Source organism: Malania oleifera, chromosome 13 (genome assembly GCF_029873635.1).
Source record: "Malania oleifera isolate guangnan ecotype guangnan chromosome 13, ASM2987363v1, whole genome shotgun sequence".
NCBI lineage: Eukaryota > Viridiplantae > Streptophyta > Magnoliopsida > Santalales > Ximeniaceae > Malania > Malania oleifera.
In genome coordinates, this window is record NC_080429.1 from 10,643,069 (window position 1) to 10,656,439 (window position 13,371).

At 40.5% G+C, this 13,371-nt stretch overlaps 1 long non-coding RNA gene across 2 annotated transcripts in view; it reads left to right on the forward strand.

Moving 5' to 3' along the window:
- The first annotated feature begins 7,650 nt into the window (after positions 1-7,650).
- LOC131146730 (uncharacterized) overlaps positions 7,651-13,371 on the forward strand; it is a 29,681-nt gene continuing 23,960 nt past the window's right edge. Inside the window, exon 1 of one of the 2 annotated variants that reach the window (XR_009134447.1) lies at positions 7,651-8,238. This is a non-coding gene — a long non-coding RNA (uncharacterized LOC131146730). The remainder of the gene's footprint in view (positions 8,239-13,371) is intronic. The other variant, XR_009134446.1, reaches the window with a different exon arrangement.

Here is a 13,371-nt window from a genome sequence, read left to right on the forward strand (position 1 = left end):
TGTATTGATGCTTGGACTTGGACTTGGATATGAGCTTGGACAAGGAGTTGTATTATGACTTGCGTTGTTCCCAAATTCAGACATCTATAAAAATCATGCATAAGTGTAAATTCATTACATGAGGCATGTTTAAGCTAACCCAAAAAAATATGTGAAATTTAATTAATTGACTAATTGAAAGTTGAAACATAGAAAAATATAAATTATATGTTCACAAATAGGAAGGGATCTTAAATATACCTCCTATTTAACACAAGAAAGAAACACATTCAAGCAAGTTTATACTAATAAAAAAAAAAAACATGTGTTCACAAATCTGTTGATTACAATGAAAATAAAAAATAAGTCACATTCAACTCACTCCATCTACACATTCAACAGACTCAACACATTCAAGTATTCAACTCGCTCCATCTACATCACATTTCATATGAGATTAACATGAACAAATTTACATAGCCCACTACATCCAAAAAGAAAACATATAAAACTTATATGTGCTCTGAAGACATGGGAGGGAGGTAGAGCCGCAGACGCCAGGTAGAGGTGGTGGCAGTGGCGCTAGACCGGCTGGTACAGCTCGAAGGCTGAGAGTCCGAAAGATACTGAGATCCTTAGAGAGGCAGAGTCAAAGTGAGAGAGACGACTATAGACAGAGAGTATATCAGACGAAGAGAGACCTACCTAAGCCTGAGATTAGATCCGAGAGGCAGAGAGGTCGATTCAGCGTGCTGCGTGGCTACTGCTCCTGGCTACTTGGCTAGCAACCTAGTAGGGGGTGGGCAATTGCAGAGTCACAGATGAGACCGAGAGAGTGATAATGAGATACGAGTAGACGACGATAGCGAAGAGGAGAGTGTCAACTACCGACCTGAGATGGAGATTCAACGTGGCTAGTGGCTACTAGTGCAGGTTGCTGACGTTGGGTGTTGGGCTCAGTGAGCTGGCTAGCTGGCTAGTAGAGTAGCGGAAGCAGTAAGCGAGTGAGAGTCTGAGAGACGACTTAGACGAGGTCGTATGGCAAATGCACGACGCAATGGAGATGAGAGAGTGAGACTGTGAGAGTGACGAGTGAGAGTCTGAGAGACGAATCAGACAAGGTCGGACAGCGGACGCACGGCGCAACGGAGTCACAGACTCACAGCGAGAGCTGAGAAGAGAAGAAGAGAAATGAGGAAGGTGGAAGTGGAGGCGGGTGGCACGCACGGCGGACGACGCAACGAAGTCACAGTGAAAAAGAGAAATGAGGAAGAAGGAGGAGGCAGGAGGCGGCGTGAAGGTGAAAACGTGAAAAGTGAAAACTAAAAAGTTAAAAGTTTAAAACCTTAAAGGTCCCTAATCCCGTAGGGCCGTAACCCGTGCCGCCATGCCACCTATATGGCTAATTGGTTATATTTCATGCTATATTTTTAGTAGCCATATTATATATATATATATATTATAAATCGATTTTTCAATTTTTTTGGTTTGGTTTCAACATAAAATCGAAACCAACCCCAAAACTGACCATTGTAATTTTTGAAAACCGAAACCGAAATTGAAAACTGAAAAATCAAATCGTTTATGCTTTTGGTTCGGTTTCGATCCGATTTTCGATTTTTTGGTAATTTTGGTACACCCCTAGTCACATCAATCCACATGAGTGTAAAATTAGCATATTTTAACACACAAAACCGATCAATACTTTTTATTTTTTTTTATATATTTCCAAATTTTCCAAATGTCCATGATTAGAGAAAGTATGTTGAAAATGTAACATTAGCCAGTTAAATTTCTGAAAAACCACCCCCCATCCTTTAAAAAAAAAAACAACATTTGTCATTGCAATTGAAGCATGACAAAATATATTGTAAAAATATCAACACTACTAATGATATATATAGTTGTTGCAGGATAAATGGTGATGACCTGCGACATTACTCTCTGACTTTTGATGACCTGACAAGGATGAAAGCAGAACAGGCTTGGAGGACCCAAGGTGTACTCCAGGGGATCACTCTAATGCCTAAGTAAGGGAACACTTTGAAGAGGTTAAATGCAACAGTAAGATGGGGTTCAAAATGACTTACCTTGGCCTCTTACCCAAGTCCATACTTATAGTGGCCGAAGTTGACCCAAGGGTGTATGGCCATTTATTGGTGAGTTATGGCGCGACCGTGAATTGCTCTGGCTTTTAAGGAGCCGATAACAACTGTTTGTGGCATGGGCGTGGATCACTCTGGCCTGTATAAGGTTGACCCCTTTAGAGCAGCTGTCTTTGAGCAATAATGTCCTTGATTGCTGCTACACCTTAATGCTCCTTTATGGCATATGAACTGTTTTGACCCTGATATATATTTAGGGTATATCAATTGTCCCCCCTTAGTTTCAAATTTTTGGAACTTGTTCTTGAAAGTTCAAGAGTTGTCCTATCTTTCCTTTTTTTTTTTTTTTGGGGGGGGGGGGGGGGGGGGGTACCCAGCCAAAGTGAAGGGAAATGGCTGATCTGAGCCGATGCTGAGCTAAGTTTGGCTAATCTGAGCCAATATTAAGATGCATTCGACTTTGACGAGCCGGATTAGAGGAATATGGTTGATCCGAGCCGATGCCGAGCCGAATTGGAGGAAAACGGCTTATCCGAGCCGATGTCGAGCTGGATTGGAGGGGTTGGATTCAGCGGATTCGAGCCGATATTAGGATGCATTTGGCTTCACTGAGCCGAATAGGGGGGATACGGCTTTTCCGAGCCGATGCCAAGCCGATGTAGAGCTGGATTCAACTGATCCAAGTCGATGTTGGAACGTGTTCGTCTTCACTGAGCAGCTTCTCTGGGGAACTTTGTTCCGAGTAGCTTTTCTTGAGTACTTTTTCCAAGCAGCTTCTCTTGGGAAACTTTGTTCCGACCGACTCTTCTCGATAATTTTGCCAAGAAGCTTCTCTTGGGGAACTTTGTTCCGACCAGCTCTTCTCGAGAATTTTTCCAAGCAGCTTCTTTTGGGGGACTTTTGTTCCGACCAGCTCTTCTCAAGAATTCTGCCGAGCAGCTTCTCTTGGGGAACTTTGTCCTGACCAACTCATTTTGAGAATTTTGTCGAGTAGCTTCATGGGGAACTTTGTTCCGACCAGCTCCTCTTGGGGAGCCTTGTTCCGACCAGCTCTTATCAAGAATTTTGCCAAGCATCTTCTCTTGGGGAACTTTGTTCCGACCAACTCATCTCAAGAATTTGCCGAGCAGGTTCTTTGGAACTTTGTCTAATGAGTCGTGCCCATCTTTTAGGCATTTGTTATGGCCTCATGAGCCTTAGCTCATTAGTTGGGCCGTTTGTCTTTTCCTAATGAGCCGTACTTATTTCCTTGGGCATCTTCTTTGGGCCTCATGAGCGTTGTTCATCAGTTCGGCCAATCTTCTTTGCCTAATGAGTCGTACTTAATTTTTGGGCATATTTTGTGGCCTTATGAGCCTTAGCTTATCAGTTGGGCCGGTCTTCTTTGCCTAATGAGTTGTACTCATTTTTTGGGCATCTTCTTTAGAGCCTCATGAGCGTTGCTCATCTGCTCGATCGGTTTCAAGATGAGTTTGCACGCAGTGGTATACTTTTGAAGTTCCAAGAGTCTCCATAATTTCGCTTTCACCTGCAAAGTTTCAAGATTTTTCATTAAGTGAGCCATACCTTTGGGGTAACACAATTTTCCTCGGGATTACACATCTCTTAGGTGTCCCATCTGATTGGGAGGTGTGCATGTAAGGAGCCATTGCCAGCACGCGGGTGTTGGGATGATATCTTCTTCGGACTGTGGGCTCATATGGGGACTTACAACCTTCTCCTCGAGACGTGGGATAATCAATGATCCTGAATCCTCTAGATTCACATTCTTATAGAGATTTAGGCCAACTTTTATCTATAAAAGGTGCTTGCTGGCTCATTTGCTCCCTGTCTTAGTGGAGAGAGGTTCCCTTGCTGCTAGGTACGCCCTCTTTCTACCCTTTTCCTTGCGTCTTTTCATTCTTTTTCTTGGCGTTGTGTGCTGATTTTTCTGCTATGTCCTCCATATATTCTTAATGTTCTTCACATATTATTTGAATGTTCTTCATGTTCTTCATTTCCCTTGGACGTGTTCTTAGCAAACTATTGGAAATATGCACATTTGATCCAAATCTTTGTATTGTGTAAGTTGTTTGTCCTTTTGACACTTTAAAGTTTTGGCTCCATGAATTCTTACGAGGCTCAGTCCATATCTCCCATAACCATTAGGAATACTTGGTCTGACCTTACCCTAGCAGAGCTGTAGATTGAACGCCGTTTATTCGTTATCCCTGACACCATCCACATTAGGCTACCCACTAACTCTGAGTCAGCTCAGCAACTCGGTCCAAATGAGATCAGTCTATATACTAACTACCTTGACCTAGGTCTTAGGCTTCCCTTCTTAGCTTTCTTTTCCAATGTGCTTCGTTTCTACAATGTTGTCCCTTCACAGTTGGCCCCCAATTCTTGTTTGACGTTGATGTGTTTCGCCATCTTTCTCCCAAAATGAGGTCACCAACCCACTGTGCCTCTATTTCGGAGCTGTTATCAAATGAGGAGGCATACTGTAGAGAAGGACTTGTACTATTTCAATGCCCTCCCTAACTACGAGTTGTTTATCCCTGGTAGCTCTTCCATTCAAGATTGGAATATTCGGTTCTTTTTTGCATCTGGGAAGTTAGATTATCATGGGCCCCGTGTGTGGTCCACTCCTTTAGATGGTGATGTTCTTCCCTTTATGTTTTATTTATTTTGAAGATGCCTAAGTTATATATATACATTATTGTATAACCATACCCTTTGTTTTAGCCCGATTGCGACACTTGGCTCCCACTTTGTCTCGGTTAGAGGAAGCTATCCTTCGAGAGCTGCGGGCCAGTGCTCAGCAGGGGCATATCCGGAGCGAGTCCTTGTGTAGTGGGCTGAGTCGCGTCTCTCCTGGTCTCTGCTTTTCTTGAGCTTTATGCATATTATATGTGTACAATGCTTTATTTAACTTTCCTTTACTTCTCTCTCTTTTCTTTTCATAGCTATAGACTTCAGAAAGTACGAAGTTGTAATGGCCTAGGCCAAAAAGCAGAGAGCAAGTAAGAAGAAGAAGAAAAGGCTAGACTTACAAGGTGACTCTTGTCAGATGGAGGAGGCCCCCGTTGCCCACAACGAGCCTCCACCTATTCAGCTGGCTCCTCCTGTGGCCACTTCTTCTGAAGGACCTATCTTTTATGATCCTACTTTGTCTGATCCTGCCCTTCGTCATGCAACGCACGTTGAAAACCTTGTGGAGGCGAAGCTAACCCTCCCCAAAAACCCACTCTCCAGTATTTGGCACACCACTTATCAGGTATCTTGGTTCATGAGATTTGATTTTACTGCTCATTACTGTGTGTTAACTTCAATTTTGCTTGTAGCTAGCTACTATGTCCCTAGCTGCCGAGGACAAGGTGGCTGAGATGTACCGACTCTCCACAGAGTTGCGTGAGAAATATGTTGCTGCCCAGAATGAGCTGTTTGAGGCTAAAGCTACTGTCGATCGTCGTGAGAAGGCTTTGCAAGAGGAGATAGCGAGGATTCAGAATGAGGAGATCCCTACTACTGCTACTGCTGCTGCTGCGGCTATCAGCGCTGCAGTATCCTACTACCGAAGCTCCAAGAAATTCATCCTTGACACTTCCAAATCTTATCGCACAATCTTTCGGAGATGCCGATAACAGGTTAAGACAATGCACCCTGACGTTTCTCTAGTCGGGGTATGCTCATACAACTACGACAATGAGAGCCTAGAGTTAGGGGATGAAATGGATGAGATTTAGGAGTATGTGGAGGAAGGTAGAAAAGGAAGCAATGCTGGTGATTAAAGATTCTGGGTTCGATATTTTATTGCTTTTGAAATTGTTCTATGGTTTTTGAAGCCTTTTTAAACTGATTGTACAACTTATGCAACGAAATTTTATGAATAGTACTTTTTCAACATATTAGAGTTTTATGTGTTTTTTATCTCCCCTCCCCCTAAGTTCTCCAAGGTGTATGTTCCCAGCTGGATTTCTTACGCCACTCAGTATGGTCCCTCTCAATTCGGCTTCAACTTGATGGGTCCAAGCTTTGTTGGGTTGGTTCGTATCTTCCCAAGGACCAGTTCTCCTAGGTGGAATGTTCGTGCTCTAACACGAGTGTTGTAGTACCTGGCCATTTTTTGTTGGTACGCGGCGATTCTCATTTGTGCTTGCTCTTGTCTCTCCTTAAGGAGGTCTAATCTCGCCCTTAGTTCTTCACTATTGTTCTTTTCGTCAAAAATGTTGCCTTCGTTAAGAAGGGATCCCGACCTCGGCAAGAATGACTGCCTCTACTCTGAAAGTGAGCATGAATGGGGTTTCATCTGTTGCTGCTCGTCGGGTCGTGTGGTAAGCCCAAATTATGGACGGGAGCTCTTCCACCCATATGCTTTGTGATGTTTTGAGCTGCGTCGTCAAATTGTGCAGTATCGTACAGTTCATGTTCTCCACTTGACCATTACTTCGGAGATGTGCAACTGATGCAAACAGAAGTTTTATGGACAGGTCATCACAAAATTTCTTGAAGCGCTCATCGTCGAATTGTCTCCCGTGGTCCATGACTATAGCCCACGGGATTCCAAATCGGCAAACAACTGAAGCCCACACGAATCAGGTAATGTTTCGCTCTGTTATGTGAGTTAGGGCTTCCACTTCTACCCACTTGGTGAAGTAGTCGATCGCCACCAACAAAAACTTCCTGTGTCTAGTCGCTTGAGGCAGTGGTCCCAAGATATCCAGTCCCCATTGGGTGAAGGGACAAGGACTGGTCAAGGAGGAGAGAAGGTTGGACGACATGTGTGGTGTTCCTGCGCACCGTTGGCACCTGTCGCACCATTTGGCTATTTCGATTACATCCTTCCTCATTGTGGGCTAGTAGAATCCCTAGAACTATCTTGATTTTAACGATTCTATCCCCTATTCCTTTAAAATTTATCACATTATCTTTTAGGTAATAATGATTCCCACTCCATTTTTCTTTTGCTATGTATCGAAGTTTAAATTTTGATTTTTCAATTTCTCTAACTTTCTTCCCTACTTGCTCAGTCTCTTGAAGGCAGATTATGTTAGTTTTTCTTCTAATCATCGTGTTCACATTCTCCGTACTTTTGCTCGTGAGTGTCCCTATATTCCAAGTTGGTAATATAATCCTAGTTTCCTATCCCGACTTCTTAATTATAGTAAAATCAAATATTTTTTCAACAGTCTAAAATCAAATTCTTAGTTAATTTTCTAAGCATAATGAACTTAGGAGACATCATCACCCAAGTTCCTAACATAACCTAGTTAGAATCCTTCGATGGTACCAATTACAAGAGATGGAGTTCCAAACTGCTTTATTTTGGAAACTATGAAAGGTGGTGGACTTTTTGCTTAGAGTGTCCATGCTTTGTGTTGAATTCTATCAACAAAACTTCTGTCCACTTGTGTGACAAAGCTAATCACCTATCCATTTCATATTCAATGGCATGGCCAATGAGTCCTATGATATTTATTTCACCCGCAAAACAACCAAAAAGCTATTTGGGACTGCATAGTGACAAAATGAGGATGTGGGGTCTTAAGAAATTCGCAATAGACAATTTCTTAGACCTTAATTTTCAATCTTGCAACAAATCAATGAGTGCTGGTACATGATGTACTGAAGGAAGGGATCAACACAAGTGAGAATTTCCAAGTTGAGGCCCTAATAAAAAAATTGCCCTGATAGTTGAAGGATTATAATAAGATGACTCTATACACAAGCGTACGTTAGGAGACGATGATCTAAACGTGTACATTAGGAGACAATGAAAACCTGAGAAGAGCAAGGACAAAACATCCAAGTGAAATTTGGTCGAGTCCAAGGCCAAGGAGGAAAAGTCCTACAAAATGGAAACGGCCCTAGAAAAGGTTTCTTGCAAGGGACCCCACAATAATTTCAAGGGTCTAGGCAACTAGGAGTTCAAGAATAAGAAAAGATACTGCTTTGTCTGCGGTAAGTATGGACACCATCTCAGCGAATGCAGATTCTGAATACCTAGAATTCAACCAAGCTGCATGACTACTTAACACAAGCCGAGGAAGTCCTGGTTTTGGGTGGAAAAGAGTGGGTGGCGGACAATAGAGCCACCAAGCATATCTGTAGTCAAAGAGAGATGTTCATTTCGTGTATGTCTACCTAGAAGACACAAGAACCTCTCCAGGTAAAGCTAAATGCATCTAAAACTTATATCCAGTAAAACATTACAATTGAATGATGTTTATCATGTCCTTGATATCGTATGCAACGTGGTGTTTGTATCTGTAATCAATAAAGTAGGGGTAAAACTAATCTTTGAGTTAGATAAGTTAATCCTCACCCGTAATGTGATTTTTGTTTGCAAATGGTACTGCAGCAAGTTTGTTTGTACTCAACATAGTATTTGTTCTTAGTGAGAATGCAAGCAGTTCTAATTCTGCTTATTTGATTCAATCTTTTAATTTATGGTATGGTAGAGTAGGTCATGTGGCATTGATTCTTTAAAAAATTGGAAAATTCAGGATTAATTCCAAAGCTTTTAGCAAAAGATGTTGAAAAATGTCAAATTTGCGTAGAGCAAAGTTTACAAGAAACCCTTTTTATGACAAAAAGCCGATAAAAAATATTGCGGTTGTAGATGATTTTTCAAGATTTATTAAATTATATCTTTTGAAGTCTAAGCACGAGGCATTTGATTATTTTGTAAAACTTAAAATTGAAGTTGAAAAATAATTGAGAAGATTAAAAGGTTAAGGACCAATAAAGGCAGTGAATATGATTCAACTATCTTCTATAAATTTTGTGAAGATAATTGTGTAGTCAATGAGGTGATGGAACCTTATCCACAATAACTAAATGGTGTTGTTGAAAGAACAAAAAATAGGACATTGAAGGACATGATGAATGTTTTGTTAATTAGTTCTTGGGGCACCCTAGGTGACATGGGAGGGAGCCATTTTATCTGAATGTCACATATTGGATTGTGTCTCAAATGGAAGGACCACTAAAACTCCATATGCATTGTGGGAAGGCTTTCTTCCAAGCTTAAAATTTTTCCAATGTGAGAGGTGTTTAGCTTAGGTGAGACTATCTGAAGTCAAAAGGAAGAAAATAGGTCCTGAAATGTCTGATTGTGTATTTATTGGTTTTGCTACTATTAGTGCATCTATCATTTCCTAATTCCTAGTAATTGAATCTGATGTGCATGATGCGAACAACATAGATGCTGAATTTTTTGAAAGTGTTACTCCTTTAAAACTGGTTTTGAAAGTAAAATTAAAAAAAAAAATCGTTTTATACTTGAGATAAATCCGTTAAACAAAAAGATGAACCTGAGTTAAGGAGAAGTAAGAAATCCAGGAGTTGGTTTGTCTTGGAAGCCATAGGACTGGTTTAAATAGCAGCCTTTAACCACTTTTCGGGAGTGTTTTTTTTTTGGGAAGATTTTTCTGCAGTGCTCAGCTTCAGACTAGCTAGGGTTTGAAGATTTAGAGGCTTGGGTTGAGGATTCGACCCTGAGGTGCCTATCAGTCCCTCCATTGCTGCGAAAGGTGTGAGAGGCTAGTAGAAAGCTGCTGTTCCTGTTCTGAAACAGTGCCAAAACATGAATTAATCTGAGGATTAACTTGCTGTTGTGCCTACAAAAAAATTGCCCTATCCTTTTCTTGTGCCTAAAAACTACTGTAATCTCATTATTATTTTGAGGATTCTGTAGTTACTTGAATCAAGAAAGGTTGCTAAAACATTATTCTGAAATCTTAGTCTTTATTTGTGATTTTTTTTTTTTTTCTATTCCTACACACTGCACCTGTTTGCATCACACTCTTCAACCATTGTAGTCCTCCAAAATGGGCTAAGGATTCAGAAGATTGAGAAAGAGCAACAAAAGTGTACTAACAAAACAATATTGCGAGGGTGACAAGAAATCATAGCAAAAAAATTTAGAGGTAGGATGTATGTACATATGCATTTACCTTTTTTGGACAACAATGGGAGGATCAACATTGTGGGAAATGGGATTATTAGATGAGGAAACGAAAGGCATAGCAGTGAAAGTTGGAGGGGATTCTCCTCCCTTGAGCAGCCATCGTGTATACACCTACTAATTAGGATGATTGACGCGACAAGGACTCAAACTATATGAAGATGGTGGTGAATGACTGCGTGGAGATAATAAGCTTGAATAAGGAAGATTAGGTAGAGGAAGAGACTTATTGAGGTTAGAAGCACAGAAGAACTCAACATAGTATCGTGTAGACTCAGAGAACTTAAGATGAACAAAGGACACACCTAAATATACAAGGATGTAAAGAGAAGGAGCATTTGGGAAGAGAAGAGAGTAAGGACTTTTACCATTGAGAATAGAGGATTTCATTATATTGATAAGGGAGCAAGCTATGAGCGCAACCGAAACATTTTAGGAACATGCATTTGATAAAGTGAGGGATGAGTGACTTCAACGATATGTCTATTTTTCCTCTTTGCAATCCCATTTTATTGTGGAGTGTGGGCACAGGATTACTATGAATAATACCAGATTTGGTAATTTAAGTAATGAATTGGGTATTGATGTATTCCTTAGCAATATGACTATGAAGTATTCAAATAGGTAAATTAAATTGAGTCTTTATTTCAAAGCAAAAGGTGCTAAATATATTAAATGAAACCAAGTCATCTTCGAATAATCATCAACAAAGTAACAAAATATTGGAAAGTGAAAATCCAACTTGGACACAACCCAATTAGGACCCCAAACATCATAATGGACTAACATGAACGGGCTTGGTGCCCATTTATTGACTTGGTAAGCAAATGGAACATGATGATGCTTTCACAACTAACAAGATACATTGAAGATTTGATATAGAAACTAGTTTAGATTTTTTTTTTTTTAATTTATTTTTCTAATGAAGGATGGCCAAGGCAACAACGGCTTTGGATTGGTGTAGTTATAGCAATGCAGGCGACAGAAGGAGGTAATGACTAAAAGTGGTAGAGTCCACTAGTTTCACGTTCTTCGCCAATTGTATTCCTCGTCTTCAAATCACGGATGACGACATAATCTGGGAAGAATGTGACTGAACAATTCACTGATTTTGTAATCTTGCTATTATATAAATTGAATGGGAATTTAGTATACAAAACAAAAGAAAGACAAATAGAGTAAGTGAGATTTAATGTCCCTATTCCCTTAATGGTAGTAGTGGACCTGCAAGGGTAACTTGAGGTAAGCTTTTAGAATATTGGGGTGGAAAAAGAAGTTGTACTTGTTATGTGATTAGTGGCAGCTAAATATCAAATCCGAGGACTAGTGCAAGAAAGACTGGATGAACAACAAGCTGTAGGGCTACTTGTTTGAGCAAGAGATGCAATAGGATGAGAAGCTTGTTGGGATTCTTGAGGTTGTTGGAACTTATAATACTCTTCCTTTGAAATAGATCTAGTATGGTGCACTCAATCCCAAAAGTGTGGAATCTATGGTGGTTATTTTAGTGATGCGTGGTGGTTTATTGTGAAGGTACCAACATTGCTCAATACCTCCGTGTCCTCAATGAATGCACTTGCGAGGGTGGCCATCCCTTCTAGCATGATTGAACTATCTTGAAAACTTCAACGACTGTTTGGTTGAAAACCAGAATCCCCTTGTGTAATCTCAAAGCCAGAGGTTGAAACACCAAAAGCAGGTGTTGAGCAATGTGTGCTGAAGGTAGCATGAAGAACGCAGGAATAAGCATTAGCAAAGCATGAGAACTCTGCACTACCTAGTATTTGGAGCCATATTGCCTCAAAGTAGGGCTTCAAACTTGCTAAGACTAAAAGAACTGTTATATGCTTTCTTTGCTTTTGCATCTCGCTAACATCAACCTTTAAGGGTGGCACGATACTAAGTTCCTCATGGAATGCACTTCTCCGCAAAGTACTAAGTCACTCTCTTTTCTCCTTGTTGCTTCTGAAAATGCTCTAGGAATAGATGTTGCATGCGTGTAATGTTATTAGAATATAAGAGCTTGACATAATCCCAAATGTCCTTTCATACATGAAATGCATGCAAATTTGGGCAATCTAGGGTTCCATTCATTTAGTTCCAAAGGGAGACAATTGATGCATTTTCTTGAATCCTTACTTCTTCTGTTTTGTCATCACGCGGCCTAGATTGGAGCAAGTGTTCAAATTTAGGTGAACTTGTCAAATAGATTTTGATATCTTTAGACTGCTGCATTATTCTTTTTGTTGAAACAGTAAGAATATTGTTTCGTATATTAATTTAAAAAACTGTACAATATGCCCTACTATATAACATGTAACCAATAGCTAAGTTAAGGAAATAAAATCCTAGAATAAAGGAATGTACAAGAATCATGGAAATCCCTATTGACCAGCACCCCTTCTGTACATGCCCAAAATAAGACAGTCAAGAATCATTTCTTAATTATAGAGATCACGCATGACTCCTAAACTCTAGGGATTTCTACACTCCCCCCCTCAAGTTGGATCATAGATGTTGATCATATCCAACTTACCAATGAAATCCTCAAAGAGTTGCCGAGGTAGTCCCTTGGTGAATGTGTCTGCGCTCCTTAGTAGGGACATATGTCATGCAAATAGTTCCTTCTTCCACTATTTCTTTAATGAAGTGTCTGTCAACTTCCATATGTTTGGTTCTGTCATGCTGGACAGGGTTGAAAGAGATACTGATAGCTACCTTATTATCACAGTACAACTTGATAGTTAACTCTAACTCAGCATGTAGTTCTTCCAATAGCCTCTGCAGCCATAATCCTTCACATATCCCCTGAGCAACAACTTTGAATTCTTCCTTTGCACTGCTCCTTGCTACAACATTTTGTTTTTTGCTTCTCTAAGTGACCAGATTTCCCCATACAAAGGTGCAATATCTAGTCGTGGATATTGCCACTTCCTTTTGTTCACTTCGCTTGAACAATAAGCCTTTCCCTAGAGATCCCTTTAGATATCTTAGGATCCTGAAGGCCGCTTCTTGGTGTGCCACTTTTGGAGATTGCATATGCTGACTTGCTACACTTACTGCAAAAGCTATGTCTGGTCTGGTATGTGATAGGTAGATTAGTGTGCCGGCTAATCTTTGATATTTCTCCCTATCTACTGGCTTCCCAGCATCTTCTGTTCTTTTTCCAGCTTTAATAGGCGTGTCGGTTGGTTTGCAACCTAGCATGCCTGTTTCGGTCAGGAGATCAAGGGTGTATTTTCGTTGGGAAACATTAATTCCCTTCTTTGATCTAGCTACTTCCATCCCTAGAAAGTATCGCATTTGCCCCAATCCTGCACTTCAAATTTTGTG